Raw genomic sequence first — 16,520 nt, forward strand, 5'->3', positions numbered from 1 at the left:
CACTACAAAATGGCCCTATTTCACAATTTTTCAGACATTGTACACATAGCATGAAGTCAAGGGAGAATATCTCAGCCAAATCATGCTTATTTTGTATGAAACTTTCAAAATGTATTGTTCGATTAGTGCACAAGAGATATGCGAAATTTCACGAACAGAAATTATTGTTTACATATGCAAATTACGTAATGAAATTTGCATGTCATTAGTTTTGGAGATTTCTCGCATAAAAAATTGTCAAAAATCGATTTAGAAATTTATTTTCTTTTGTAGTGTACTTTATTTGATATTTTTTCTCTCAAGCATAATATCATTGTCTTCATCTATATCTCTACTTTAAGAAAATATATAACAGTAATTGAAAAAGACATTATAGACTGGGATTTCAGCCCCCTTTCCAATATGGTGCGCACGTAGAAATCGTGCGTTTTTGGCCTATTTTCACCATATGGCTGACGTGTGCGAACGATATGCCTACTTTATTGATGTTTCCTTCATTTTGCATGATATTAAATCTTCCAAACAACATATTTTCTTCTTCATTATGTCTCTGGTGATCAATCAATGATTTCAGCAAAATTTGATTGCCCACTGGGCAGTCTATAGGCTACGTTTTCAGCCTAGTTTTCAACAACGAACCTATACCATGTATGACTGCATCGTTGTAGTCGAGTCGGATAAGGGGGTTTCTATGTACCATCAAAACATTTTTCACTCAATGTTTTGGTATTTGCCTAAAGTGTCTAGTAAATAACACTTTATGTTCCCTTCCCAAAATCGTGTCCAACGGAGTTCAAAATTGATATCTTTGGCGGCCCTCTTGGACATTTTTAATGAAAATCAATTATTTTCATATTTTATTGCACAAAGTCTGACAATGGGAAATTTTAAATCAATACGCATTTCACTAGGATTTGGATAGTAGAAATCGGTTGAAATTGTTTTCTGAATAGTCCGGTTAATATATTAAAAAAAGAATTCATCAAAAATTTTGAACCAAAATGTTAAAGTGCATTGACATCTATCTGTTTCATCTTCCATCCGATCGCCTTTGTTGATGTGCCTAACATGCAGAAAATAACGTACTTAGCGATCGATAGAAAGGTATGTATTACTTGTATCATGTGTATGATGGTAAAATACATTTTCTACACAAAGCAATTTTTATGATGATTAAATCTCTTGAAAAAGATAGAAGTTCGAGGCATTGCTCTGCATTTTCATTTTGCATGCAATTACTCTCGGGCACCTTAAAGCATAGTCCCACAAGAACCAGTAAAATGTTACATACAGTACCATACCATTATCCATAGCTTGACTATTATGATATCGTGCTTTTCGGAGCCCCCAATGTGGTAACATTTTGTTTTGAGTATGTAATTTTTTCCTTTAAATCACTTTTCTCTATCAGCTACATATAAAGAAATTGGGGCATAGCAAAGCCTAACCCTCAGGGGCTGCCAAAGTCACCCAATCTTTTTTTCGTATCTTGCCAGTTTCTCGGAAAATTAGTAATTTTGAGGCAAACAGTGTTTCTGCCTTGCGGTAAAGCCCTTATTTTTGTTTTGTAACCACATAAAGATGACAAAGTAGGATCTTCTTTATCAGTTACATATGTCTATTTTCATTCTTTATTGTAAAAAAATGCAATGTTTGAGCCCCCAATTAGACAAAAGGGCATTTCTGCTATATAGTAAAGCTAGCTTTGATTTTGGAAACCACTTTGAAATAAAAGAAGAGGCATTTTTTCTATCAGCTACATGTAAAAAAAAGTGCTGGCACATCGACTGCTACCTTCTTTAGAGGCTCCAAGATTGGCAGATTTTCCCCATATTGGAAAAAATATGGAAAAGGGGTGGGTGACTTTGGGAACCCCCGGAGGGAATAGACTTTGCTGTGCAACCACTTATTAGCAGCAGATTGAAGAAAGTCTACTCCTTTAATTCCATGTAGTTTCAAAAGAATGAAACTGGCTTCACCATATAGCAGAAACGCTTTTTGCCTGAATGGGGGCTCGAAAATAGCACATTTTCCCATAAACAGGTAAAGTATGGAAAAAGGGTAGGTGATTTCGGCGACCCCATAAGGGGGGTATGTTCCAATATGCCAACACCTCTTTATATGTAGCAGATAGAGGAAACTCTACTCTTTTGTCTCCTTATAGTTTAAAAGCAATAAGAGTAGTTTTACTATATAGCAGAAACACCTTTTGCCTCAATGGGGGCTCGAAAATAGCATATTCTCCCCCAAAATAGTCAAATTATGAAATAGGGTAGGTGATTTTGGTGACCCACTAAGGGGGTATGTTCCAATATGCCAACACCTCTTTATATGTAGCAGATAGAGGAAACTCTACTCTTTCGTCTCCATATACATGATATAGCTAAAAAGCAATAAGAGTAGTTTTACCACATAGCAGAAACAACTTTTGCCTCAATGGGGGCTCGAAAATAGCATATTTTCCCATGATTTTGCAAATTACGTAAAAGGGGCGGGTAACTTTGGCAGTTCCTAAAGGGGGTAGGCTTTATGGTACCAGCACTTCTTTATATGTAGCAGATAGAGGAAACTCTATTCTTTTGTCTCCATATAGTTTAAAAGCAATAAGAGTAGTTTTACTACATAGCAGAAACACCTTTTGCCTCAATGGGGGCTCGAAAATAGCACATTTTCCCATAAATAGGTAAATATGGAAAAAGGTTAGGTGAATTTGGCGACCCCCCAAGGGGAGTATGTTCCAATATGTCAACACTTCTTTATATGTAGCAGATAGAGGAAACTCTACTCTTTCGTCTCCATATAGCTAAAAAGCAATAAGAGTAGTTTTACCACATAGCAAAAACACCTTTTGCCTCAACGGGGGCTCGAAAATAGCATATTTTCCCCTAAATAGTTAAAATAGGAAATAGGGTAGTTGAATTTGGCGACCACCCAAGGGGGGTATGTTCCAATATGCCAACATCTTTTTATATGTAGGAGATAGAGGAAAGTCTACTCTTTTGTCTCCATATAGTTTAAAAGCAATAAGAGTAGTTTTACCACATAGCAGAAACACCTTTTGCCTTAATGGGGGCTCGAAAATAGCATATTTTCCCATGATTTTGCAAATTACGTAAAAGGGGCGGGTAACTTTGGCAGTTCCCAAAGGGGGTAGGCTTTATGGTACCAGCACTTCTTTATATGTAGCAGATAGAGGAAACTCTATTCTTTTGTCTCCATATAGTTTAAAAGCAATAAAAGTAGTTTTACTACATAGCAGAAACATATTTTGCCTCAATGGGGGCTCGAAAATAGCATATTTTCCCATAAATAGGTAAAATATGGAAAAAGGGTAGGTGATTTCGGAGACCCCCTAAGGGGGTATGTTCCAATATGCCAACACCTCTTTATATGTAGCAGATAGAGGAAACTCTACTCTTTCGTCTCCATATAGTTTGAAAATAATAAACGTGGTTTTACTAAATAGCAGAAGCACGTTTTGCCCAAATGGGGGCTCGAAAATAGCATATTTCCCCATTAATGGGCAAAATACGTATAATTATCGGGTAACTTTAGCAGTCCTCAGAGGGGGTAGGCTTTGCTGTAACAGCACACCTTTTTTGTAGCAGATAGAGAAAACTCTACTCTTGTCTTCACATAGTTTAAAAACAATGAAAGTGGCCGTATTACATAGCAGCAACACTTTTTGCCTCAATGGGGGCTTGAAAAAGCATATTTTCCCACTAATAGGTAAAATATGAAAAAGGGTGGGTGATTTCGACGCTCCCTGAAGGGGTATGCTTCAGTATGCTAGTAGCAGATAGAGGAAACTCTACCCTTCTTATCTCCATGTAGTTTAAAAAGAAAGAAAGTGGCTTTATTCCATATCAGAAACGTTTTTTGCCTCAATGGGGGCTCGAAAATAACATATTTTCCCATGATTTCGCAAATTACGTAAAAGGGGCGGGTAACTTTGGCAGTTCCTAAAGGGGGTAGGCTTTATGGTACCAGCACTTCTTTATATGTAGCAGATAGAGGAAACTCTACTCTCTCGTCTCCATATAGTTTAAAAGCACTAAGAGTAGTTTTACTACATAGCAGAAACACCTTTTGCCTCAATGGGGGCTCGAAAATAGCATATTTTCCCATAAATAGGTAAATATGGAAAAGGGTAGGTGATTTCGGCGACCCCATAAGGGGGGTATGTTCCAATATGCCAACACCTCTTTATATGTAGCAGATAGAGGAAACTCTACTCTTTCGTCTCCATATAGTTTAAAAGCAATAAAAGTAGTTTTACTACATAGCAGCAACACTTTTTGCCTCAATGGGGGCTTGAAAAAGCATATTTTCCCACAAATAGGTAAAATATGAAAAAGGGTGGGTGATTTCGACGCTTCCTGAAGGGGTATGCTTCAGTATGCTAGTAGCAGATAGAGGAAACTCTACCCTTCTTATCTCCATGTAGTTTAAAAAGAATGAAAGTGGCTTTATTCCATATCAGAAACGTTTTTTGCCTTAATATGGGCTCCAAAGTGGCATATTTTCCAATAAATGGATAATAATGGTATTTGCCCTTTAACTAAGCAAATAAAGACATACATATTGTCATGAAGCGTTACAGTATTATCGGTATATTATATCCTCTTTCGTGTCGAATGCTGATATTTTGAAATAGTTGTTGATGTTAATGATTGAACAGATAGATATCAATGCACATGCAAATTTTTGACCAAAATCATGCCCATTTCGGGATAAATTTTATTTCAAAATATATCATCAGAAAACGAATTAAATCGATTTCTACTATCCCAATCATAGAGAAATGCGTATTGATTAAAAAATTGTCCCATTGTCAGACTCTGTGCAATAAAATATGAAAATAATTGATTTTCATTTTAAAAAAGTCCAAGAGGGCCGCCAAAGATATCAATTTTGAACCCCGTTGGACACGATTTTGGGAAGGGAACATCAAGATTCATTAACGAGACAGTTTAGACAAATACCAAAACGTTGATTGAAAAATTGAGTGAAAAGTATTTTGATGGTACAGAGGAACCTCTTATCCGACTCGACTACAACGATGCAGTCTTACATGGTATAGGTTCGTTGTTGAAAACTAGGCTGAAAACGTAGCCTATAGACTGCCCAGTGGGCAATCAATTTTTGCTGAAATCATTGATTGATCACCAGAGACATAATGAAGAAGAAAATATGTTGTTTGGAAGATTTAATATCATGCAAAATGCAGGAAACATCAATAAAGTAGGCATATCGTTCGCACACGTCAGCCATATGGTGAGAATAGGCCAAAAACGCACGATTTCTACGTGCGCACCATATTGGAAAGGGGGCTGAAATCCCAGTCTATAATGTCTTTTTCAATTACTGTTATATATTTCTTAAAGTAGAGATATAGATGAAGACAATGATATTATGCTTGAGAGAAAAAATATCAAATAAAGTACACTACAAAAGAAAATAAATTTCTAAATCGATTTTTGACAATTTTTTATGCGAGAAATCTCCAAAACTAATGATATGCAAATTTCATTACGTAATTTGCATATGTAAACAATAATTTCTGTTCGTGAAATTTTGCATATCGCTTGTGCATTACTCGAGCAATACATTGTGAAAGTTTCATACAAAACAAGCATGATTTGGCTGAGATATTCTCCCTTGACTTCATGCTATGTGTACAATGTCTGAAAAATTGTGAAATAGGGCCATTTTGTAGTGACGTCATATATTACGTCATTTCGGAGGGAAGACCACGCATAGAACCCGGCAGCAATGCATTTTTGTAAACTTCAAGGTCCATGCCATCCAGCTATGGGGTCATTTGCTTGTCCGGCTTTCGGTTGAATAAACCTCCTGGGCTGCCGGACTAAATGTGTTCGAATTCGATTTCCCCTGTTCTGTGCAAGTTATTTAACCATTCTTTGTCTCTTGGTCAATTACCAAAGTCTTGGAAGCAGGCTAATGTTTCCCCAATACACAAATCTGGAAATACCTCCTTACCTTGTAATTATAGACCGATTGCATTGACATCCGTAGTATGTAAAGTCATCGAGAAAGTAATAACGAATGAAATCCAACAACACATATCAGAAAATTGTTTACTAAACCCAAACCAACATGGCTTTGTTAAAGGTAAATCGTGCGTCACCCAACTGCTAAATATCACAAACCATTGGTTATGTATCCTTGATGTACCATCCCCCCCAAAGATTGATGCGATATTTCTCGATTTCCAAAAGGCCTTTGACCTTATGCCTCATGATGTTTTACTACAAAAGCTAAATTCAAGGTATTTCATTTCAGGATCATTATGGCAATGGATAAGGTCTTTCTTACGCAATAGGGAGCAAAGGGTCATTCATAGAGGTGCAGTATCATCTTGGTTCCCTGTTTTATCAGGTGTCCCACAAGGAAGTGTGCTGGGACCGACCCTATTTAATCTATTTATTGACGACATCCTCACTCAAACTATATCACCAATTGTACTCTTCGCAGATGATACACTTATATATAGACCCATCTCGAATAACCACCCGGGGGGGCCACTTCCATTCACGAGTGGATACCATGCGCGACCATGGGGTCTCGAAAAGCACCCTAAACACGTAATTTCCATATTCTGAAAATGCACCCCTTAACAAGTATTGGCGTGTGAAACCCTACCCTTAACAAGTATTGGAAACAAAACGATACTCTTGGCAAATATTCCCTGGAATGAACCCCTAAACAAGTACAGGAATGTACGGGTCCTTTGGTTGTCGACTTTACCTTATTTGGTTTAGTACGACCCCACCTTCTACACCTTGCGCAAATAGGACTCTAAACACGTAGTGTTGGGGCAAAAAGGACATCCTTTATAAAACATTTTAATTTTGTTTTATCATCCCCGCAAATTCGACCCTAAACACGTAATTTTCCTAGCGAAATAGATACCCTTTTTTCATTATTTTTGTGATTTTGACACCCTTTTCACGTTACGTACGTAACGTGCCCTATCGTGAAAAGGACATCCTTTTTACGTGTTTTTTTGGTCGCGCATGGTATCCACTCGTCAATGTAAGTGGCCCCCCCGGGATAACCACGATATTCAAATTCTCCAACATGATCTGGACAAAGTCATTGAATGGTGTGCAATCAATAAAATGCGAATAAACGAAAAAAAGACAAAGGTAATGCGCATTACTTGCGCCAGGAATCCTGGTATTCCCACTTATACCCTTAATGATACTATAATCGAACCAGTGTCGGAATTCAAATATCTAGGTGTCGTTTTGAATAACAAGTTGACGTGGCACAACCACGTCGAATATATCTATCGTAAAGGAAATCGAATGCTAGGCTTTGTTTTTTCGGTTACCAAATCACTAGCACCCCACACAATATTTTCTATTTATAAATCCCTCGTAGTTCCAATACTAGAATATGGTCAGCCAGTCTGGCATCTGCACACACAACTTTTGATAAATAAAATTGAATCAATACAGCGTCGAGCTACCAGAATTGCATTAAAACAAAGGCGCCAACAAATGTGCTATGATGACCGACTACAGCTCTTAAATTGGCAATGTCTACATTCTCGCCGTAAATATTGCCTTATCTCTTATGTTGTTAAGTCATTGTTCCGTTTAATTGAATGTACTACTGTTGGGCGTGCCATTTCGGTAAATACTCGCCGAACTGGTGAGGTGAGGTTCGTCCACCTCCGTGCGCGGACTCAGCGGATGCATGGTTCGGCAATCAATGCATTTCCCCGTTATTGGGATGAGCTCCCCGAGTCCTTGCGCACGGGGGTGGTCGAGACTTCCTTATCGAGATGGCTTGCAGCGCTTGGGCGTTACCTCCGCCAGCGCCCGATTTAAGCAAGTTGTTAAGTGTTCAATACCACAGAAATTGTTTAGTGTTTAGTCTAGTCTAGTGTTCCTTAGAAGTTAGTCTTATTTTAAGTATTATCATTTTGGGTACGTTCACAATTCCTTTGCCTGTGTCACCTTTTCTTTTCCTTATCACCCCCCCCCCCCTCTCTCTCTCTCTCCCACTCTCTCCTTTTCCTTTATCTTGGTCACCTTCATTGAGCATAATTTCCTTTTCCCGTCATTTCCACTCATTTTCAGTTACAAGTAACTAAATCATATCAATTTGTTGTGTACAAAAAACGCTCCTCTTATAAGGCATAGAAATGGGACGTTTAACGCACAGTCACTAATACGCGCCGCTGCCCGGGGGGGGGGCACTCAGTATATAACGCATAGTGGGTATGTGCCGCGGAGGGGACCCCCATTTTTACACTCAAATTTCCGTTCCAAGGCATAGCATTTTTGCCTTGTTGAGAAAAAGAACAAAGAAAGCCGCTCCAAGGCATAGCATTTTCTTCTTATCGAGAAAAAAGAAGAGAGAAATCCGCTCCAAAGCTTCGCATATTTTTCGTTACGCCGCTCCGATCGCGTTGAATGAGCTGCAATTTTGGTGAAAAGCGGCCGCAGAGCACCGCCGCAGGCGCGTTTCCGTTTTACACCCTGGCGAAGGCATTTTCCGGAAAAGTAGCCAAAAAGCGACTAGTGAAGAGTCTACGTCTACGTTTGTTTACATAATCAGCTGGGTGAGCGATCCAAAGTCCGCACCGAAGTAATCCGAATAACATACTTGCAAATGCAGCTGAGCTTATACTTTCCAGGTTCAATACGAATGTTGCCTTGATCATTTGCCTTGCCCATTTGCTGATGTCTGTCTTTCTCTCTATCTGTCTATATATCTCTCTCTCAAATTCTATCTATGTAACTGCAGTATCTATCTAATAATCTTCTCTGTCTCTCTCTCATTCTTTATCTATAACATCTATCTGTCATCAAATTCAGCTATCTCTCTCTATCTATCCATCCATCTGTCTGTCTTTCTCTATTTCTCTCTCTCTACCTACCTATGTAACTACAGTATCTATCTGTTAACTTGTCGCTCTTCTCTCTCATTCTTGATCTATCTGACATCTATCTATCTCTCATCTATCTATCTCTATCTATCCATCTGTCTGTCTTTCTCTATGTATATATCTATCTGTTAATTTGTCTATCTTCTCTGTCTCTCTCATTCTTTATCTTTCTATCTATCTAACAAGGGCGCCGGAAGCGGGGGGCAGGGGGGGGGCACTTGCCCCCCCAAATAAATTTTTTGGGGGGCAAAACGAGATTTTGCCCCCCCCCCCATGTGCCCCCCTGAAAGTAGAAAAATGATAAATTATTTAAGGACAAAAGCAAACGAAGGCACATTTCTGCCTGAAAATTGTCATTTCCATTGTCAAAAATGAAAAAATTTTGCCCCTGACGGGGCAAATACATTGCATAGTAAGCCTCACGTCTTTCGACGAACATTTCCTCTGTGAAACATACCTTTGATAAGCCCCTTTTCCATCTTATTACAGTGTGATAACGTTTAACCTGTTAATGAACACATTTCAGACTAAAAGCGAATGACAAATTGATAGTGGTCCACCAATGATTACAGTAGGTTTATGATGCTAGCTGTGTCGTCTAACAAACGCGCGGTCGCCCAGAAACGCTCAGACCGGACCCGATATCACTAACGCGTGAACACTAGTTACTCGAGCAACATATGGAATCTGTCATAGCTGTCAAGCCCAGAAACCATAAAATCTCGAGAAACTTGTTTCAGTTATTTCATTTTCAACTAAATATAAAATGAGTTAATACAGTGCTAACAAGTGGGCAAAACGAGATTGTGCTAGGAAAGAACATGTAATTGGTGTATTTATGGATATAAGTAAAGCTTTTGACACACTTAATCATTCTATATTACTGGAAAAATTGAAATATTATGGTATACGTGGAACCCCCCTCTTTTGGTTCTCTAATTATCTTTCAGACCGAGAACAATACATATCTTATAATAATTTCAACTCAAATATATTACCTATCAAATGTGGAATTCCCCAAGGTTCAATCCTTGGTCCTTTGTTGTTTCTTGTATATATAAATGATATTTGTAAATCGTCTTCATTACTTCAATTCATTTTATTTGCAGATGACACGAATGTATTTTTTTCTCACCATGACCTTCTTTATCTTATTGAAACTATGAATACAGAACTACCCAAAGTCTCCTCATGGTTCAAAAGTAACAAGTTATCATTAAATGTAAAAAAGACAAGTTATATATACTTTAAAAATCAACGCGCCAATATTAATATTCGGTCCTTCGATATTTTTATTGATAATATGAAAATCGATCATAAAGAAACAACAAAGTTTCTAGGTGTAACTGTCAATGATAAATTAAACTGGAATACACATATAGCATGTATAGCTAATATTGTTACTTCGGTTTCACGTGGAGTCGGTGTATTATATAAGATCAGATGGTTTATTCCTCGCCAAACATTATTTACTATATATAATTATATCATACTGCCTTATATTTCATATTGTAATGTTGTATGGGCTTGTCAAAAAACAAAAATCAACTCTTTATTTCTTCTTCATAAAAAAGCTGTTCGTATTTGTACAAACTCAGACTATCGAGCTCATTCAAACCCATTGTTCCATAAACTTAGAACCCTAACCATACATGACATTCATTACCTTCAAATTGCTCTTTTCATGTACAGATTCCAAATCCGCGAACTTCCTGACAACCTTTTAAAGATGTTCCGTTTTAATACATCTATTCATAATTACCCAACAAGAACCTCCACAAATATTCATTTAGAAAACCCAAGAACAGCTCTTGCCCATAGATCTATTCGACATACTGGCCCCGACATTTGGAATTCCCTTTCTATTTATATTCGTTCATGCCCAACAAAAAATCCTTCAAGAGGCAAGTTAAAAATTTCCTTATTTCAAAATATGAAACGCAAGCCTGATAATATCGTCATGTATGTTTATTACCACTGCATAGTTACATAGTGTACCATCACAACACATATGAAATTCATTTTTTTTACTATTGTTTATATTTATTATGCAAACAAAATACCTCACGAACGAGTCTTCGTTATCAAACATGTCTTGTTATATATTGTTAAAAATTATCCTCATATTTCTCTCTTTCTATTCAGTTCTTTCTTTCCCACTCTGTTCTTTTCACCCCTCACTATATCTCTCTTGCTCTTCTTTTTACTCTTTGTTGATGTTCGCATCATTGAATATATCATTTTAGCCAATGTATAATTATGTATCTTTGTATTTTTTTCTCATGGAACATCATTATCAAGCTCTTAGAGCTTAAGATGCTCCATTCATGTATATATATATATATACATATATAAAAAATGATTATACTAATATGAATATAATGTAATGTTTAAAATGATGTATATATATGAATAAAATCAAATCAAAACAAGTCAGTGCCCTAAAAAAAATACCAAGGTCATTTCAACTCAATATAGACATGTTATCAGAAAATTACACGCAGAATAATCATGTGTAGAGGATTATAATTTATGATTCGTGAAAATGGTGAATCCCACTCGAAAGCAACTTGAGATAATGTTTATACATGAAAAAAAATAAAATCATCTGTGTAAGTGTCTTCTTGACCGGACTCATATTATCCGAGATATGAATAAAAATGTAAATAAAGAACATAAAAGAAAAAACTAAGCGTTACAGTAGTGCTCTACTATAACAAAAAATCTTAAGATATTTTCACAGCCCCGTATTTTCCTCTATTCCTTTTCATTGGCATGATTGGAAGGCGTTTTGTCTGATACTATTTCAGCTCATATGATATAGCACTTATGTAATTTAGATTCCAAAACTTCTTCCCATTACCTGTTACTAATCAGATCGAGATGGCAGCTATGTTCTCGGGTTCATCCAAGCTTTTGTTATTCATGGACGTTTGCAAAATAAAAAAAAACAATCCGGGAGTGGGTGGGGCTGCAAGACCTAAATTTTCGAAGAAACTTAAGAGCGAGGGGGTTTGTGATGGGGGAGCTTACAAATTTTCTAGAATAAAATTGAAGGATTTCGTGCACACTTTTGGTGAATTTTGTGAATTTTGCCCTCTCGATCGGCGGCCCCCGGCTGCGTACGGTCATGTTTGTCATCTTAAAGTCTTTAAAAGGCCTATATTACATTGGTTTGAAACAATTTCGTTTGCACTAAGGCTCGTCATTTGCTGGAACTGCGACCCTGATCATGAAGAAACACCAGTCTGGGTCAGAAGGGAGGAAACAGAAGGAGCAAAAAGAACTCCAAGACTGTTTAATTCTCAAGAAATTTATTTTTGATTGCTCTTAGAAATGCAACTTTTCTACTTCATTTTTACACAAAGTCCTTACCGAGGGGGGGGGGGGGGGTCCCACAGCCTTTCCCGCTCGATCGCTTCGGTAACTCACACTGTCAAAAATATTGTGCCCCCTTCGGGATTTTGCCCCCCCCAAACTGAAAGTGTTCCGGCGCGCCTGCTATCTAACATCTATCTATCTGTCTCTCAAATTCTCTGCCTCTCTCCTTCTCTAGCATCTGTCTGTCTTTTTCTCTCTTTCTCTTTGTCCGTCCATATTTCTATCTACATCTCTCCCTCTCTCTCTATCTATCCTTCTCTCTCTCTCCCCCTCTCCCTCTATATATCGACCTCTCTGTCTCTCCCCCTCTCTCTATTTTCTATATCCATCCATCTCTCCCCTTTCTCTCTCTCTCTCTCTCTATCTATCCACCTCTCTCTCTCTCTTTCTATCTATCTATATCTATCTATCTGTCTATCTTGTCTCTATCTATTTATCAGTCTTCTATATTTATCTTTCGGCAGCTTAAGTGTATCAATCCATCAAACTTCAGTTTGTCTTTCCATTATAAGTCTGTTTATTTTGATTTTGTCTGTCATTCCATTCATTTAGTTAATAATTTATTTTTAGAAAAAGAAAAACTGTCATAAACAACGCGACTGCAAAAGCATGTTCGGATTTCACTCCTGACTGCCACTCTCTCTGTAGGAAGTGCCGAGGAACTCTGATGAGTAACTGTGCAAATTGCATGCGGTGGTGGACTCGCCTGTGTCGCACGCTGCATGCAACCAGCGACGTGTGTAGACTCTTCACTAGTCGCTTTTTGGCTACTTTTCCGGAAAATGCCTTCGCCAGGGTGTAAAACGGAAACGCGCACCCGGCGGAGGCCGCGCTAGCTGCATCATGCACGCATGACCGTTCCGTAGGGATGCATACGCGCTCACACGCTGGCGATCCGTTCCAAGGACCCCCGTTTTCACAAACATTTGTCGTTCCGAAGCCCGTTCCAAGGACCCTCCTTTTTACAATAAGCCCGCTCCAAGGCCCCCGTTTTTTGTCTCGCCCGCGGCACACCCCCACCACTTTTTTGGTCGAGTGCCCCCCCCCCCGGGCGCCGCTGTCTTCGCATCGTGCAGGCAGTCTACGTGTATAGTGGCGGGCTGCTACATTGCGGTGCAGGGGTGTTCAACTTACATATCGTGAGCTCACTCAGCTGCGTGTTTTCACTTCTCCTTTTCTTGTCATTTTTCCTCGCATTACTTGTTTTCATAAATTTCCCTCTCACTTTCCTTGTTTTCTCACTCCCTTCAGTTTTGTAACTCTTCTTGATCACTTGCATTCATTGGCACACCCCCCGGTCAAAAATGGTACGGTCCTATCCAACATACACTCAAGTCGTCGCTGTACGAATAATGAAAACGTGCAAAATTCTTCACGCGCTGCGTTGCCTAGCTATGCGTGTGTACTGTGTACACACAATGCCATCGGCTGAACCCGCCAAACTATAGTGACCAATTATTGCAAAAGCTTTTGCAAATGTGAAAAGTGACAGAGGTTTTTTTTATCCAATCAAAATAATTCTTAGGTATTCGCAATCTACAGCATTTTCTGCAAAATGTCTTTTTTTTGATAGGGTCTATTGTGACGTATATAGTTTTACAACAATGTGAAGTCGCACCAAACGTTTCGTTTCCCTCACTTGCCCATTGGCTCATGTACAAATGGATTTCCAAAATCATCAAGAAAGGTTCCAAAAACCTCAAAAGTGACAGAACTTAATTTGACTAAAATTAAATGAAAATCATATCATGTTCAAGGTGAGAATCTGCTCTATTCTATTCTGTTTTGATAGATCACCTTGTTGACGCGTTTGGGAGATATCTTAGCAAATCCGTCAAAAACGGCGTATTTTCTATTATTCTCCATAGGGAAATAATTTAACACGCTACGCACTGCAAAAAAGGAGCGCAAACAAATTGATATGCATTGATATATTTCATTAATCGCATGCTATACACCCCTTTACAATTATGAGTATTTTATTATTGTTAAGTTATTAATATAAATATATTGTAAATCAACCATTGAAATTGGGACAGGAGGTTTTATGCCACAGTAATTAAGTTAACTTTTTCTGTCCCTGGCATTCCAATGGTTGGTATTTCTTATTTTGTATTGTTTACACTGAAATGTATTTTCGAATTTTATTTGCCGAATAAATAATAAAAAAAAGAAAATAAAAATAAAAAAAAGAAAAAGGTATTGTCATAGGCTCTGATTTCCATTTGGTATCATTCTCCGAAACTATTTTTATAGGAAACCTTTGGCGAGTTCTGCATTGATGGCTATTAAGATTCAATGTTATATAAGACACTTGACTCTCGGGCGAACTACTTACCGCGTGTATCAACATCTCCAAATGACCTGGAAAAAAGAAGAGGGAAAAACTAGAATGAAACAAATGTAGATATCGACCAATATATGGGACATTTTTCTGTTTTTATACATTTATTTTACAAGGGCCGAGACCGAATATTGATTTTAAAAAAAATCTTATGTAGGTTATTCCTTAGCTTGGATTGGCTGTTGTTTTTATAGAACAAAAAATGTCAGCAAGAAGTACTTGTTTCATGCTATTATATATTTCAAAGGGATTTTTTTCTTAATTGTGAAAATTTGTCAATTCTAATGGCATAGGCCATTCAATCACATTAGCACTTAGATAAAACTAACTTCACCTGTATTCATGATTCAAGGTAATTCTGAATAAAAACGAAGATGGGCTAGTGAGCGAACAAAAAGAAAAAAAAAGACAATGAATTTCCACAGGCGAAAATTCGGAGATGATTATTCTGATGAAGACGCTATATTTTTTGTGATGCATAATTTTGGAAGTGCATTAACCGCGTAGCCAGGATTTCATTTTCGAGGGGGGGGGGGGTAAATGCACGCAAATCAAGCCAAAACTTACAGAGCGCGCGAAGCGCGCTCCCTAGGGGGTGGGTGCAGGGGGGGGGGATTTTCCCCTCCCGCGCGAAGTTTCGGTGTTTTATAAATTAAAATGAAAAGGGGCCATCTCTCTTATCTCTAGTATCTATATTAGCTCCAATTCAGTTGACTATATTGTGATTTTGAGCCTTGTTTTCAAAAGTGATTGTGAATGCACAAAAAAGGGATAAAATGAAGGAAATTAAGATAATAATTACCACGCGCAAAGCGCGGAAGCTAAAGCGTTTTATCATTTTTTTCCAAAGAAAAGGGTCACAAGATAAGTTATATTGAATGCTTCCCTTGGAAAGATTAGAAATGATTACAAACAAATTAACGACAGTGCATATCTTTAACTCGCAGTACAGAGGAGAAGAGTGTATGCGGGAGGAAGAAATTCCTCCCCGCGCAGAGCAATGAAACTCTAACATTTCAAAGAGCGGACGTTTCATCAAATGCAGATATGTCTAATACCCCATCGGCTGTAATTCAATTGATTTTCTAAGATTATTGAACTTAATTGCATGGAAAATAGCGCGCAAAAATGAAACTTCTGTGATTTATTGAAATTATATACACAAAGGATGGTGTATAATTATTTCTTTGACTTATCCTGAAGCACTTCATTTTGGATGATAAAGAATCATAAGTGTCATTCACAATTTCATAGGGCACAAAACAGGACAGGAAATGAATGTGCAGAAATGACATGAAGATTAAAAGAATTTGATAAAAAAATATTGAGTTTTTATAAGAATCTAATACAACACCAATTTTATACCTCCCTCTTTTTAAATTAGGAACCTGTTTGCCCCAAAATTATGGTTGTTTTAATGAGCGGGAGAAGTTGCCTATATGGAGGTGACGGCAGAAATTAAAGATTTTACCAGAAGTTGCGCGATCAATTTGAAAAAAAGAAGATATATACTTCGGCCTAACCTTACTCTAATTCCATGCCCTAATGTATACATTTGAACTTTAACTGGCAAGAAACACATATAGCTGAGGTGGAAAAACAGGGTTAGAGCAAGGGTGAGGGAAACAGAGGAGAACTGCAATAGTGTCATTTAACGGCGCGCAGCGCGGAAGCAAAATTCATACATATAAATTGAGAGCAAGAGTCAAGGAGTTTCTATTTTTTGGAAATATAAAGAATAAAAAGAACAACCATCAAAGCTACCTTTCTTCCTTTTCCTCCCTTCGCTTTTCCTTTCTCCTCTTTTTGGGGACTTTTTTTTTTTGGGGGGGGGGGTGCCTGAAGTGCATGGGTAACGTATTACTTCCC

Source organism: Lytechinus variegatus, chromosome 16 (assembly GCF_018143015.1).
Source record: "Lytechinus variegatus isolate NC3 chromosome 16, Lvar_3.0, whole genome shotgun sequence".
Lineage (NCBI taxonomy): Eukaryota > Metazoa > Echinodermata > Echinoidea > Temnopleuroida > Toxopneustidae > Lytechinus > Lytechinus variegatus.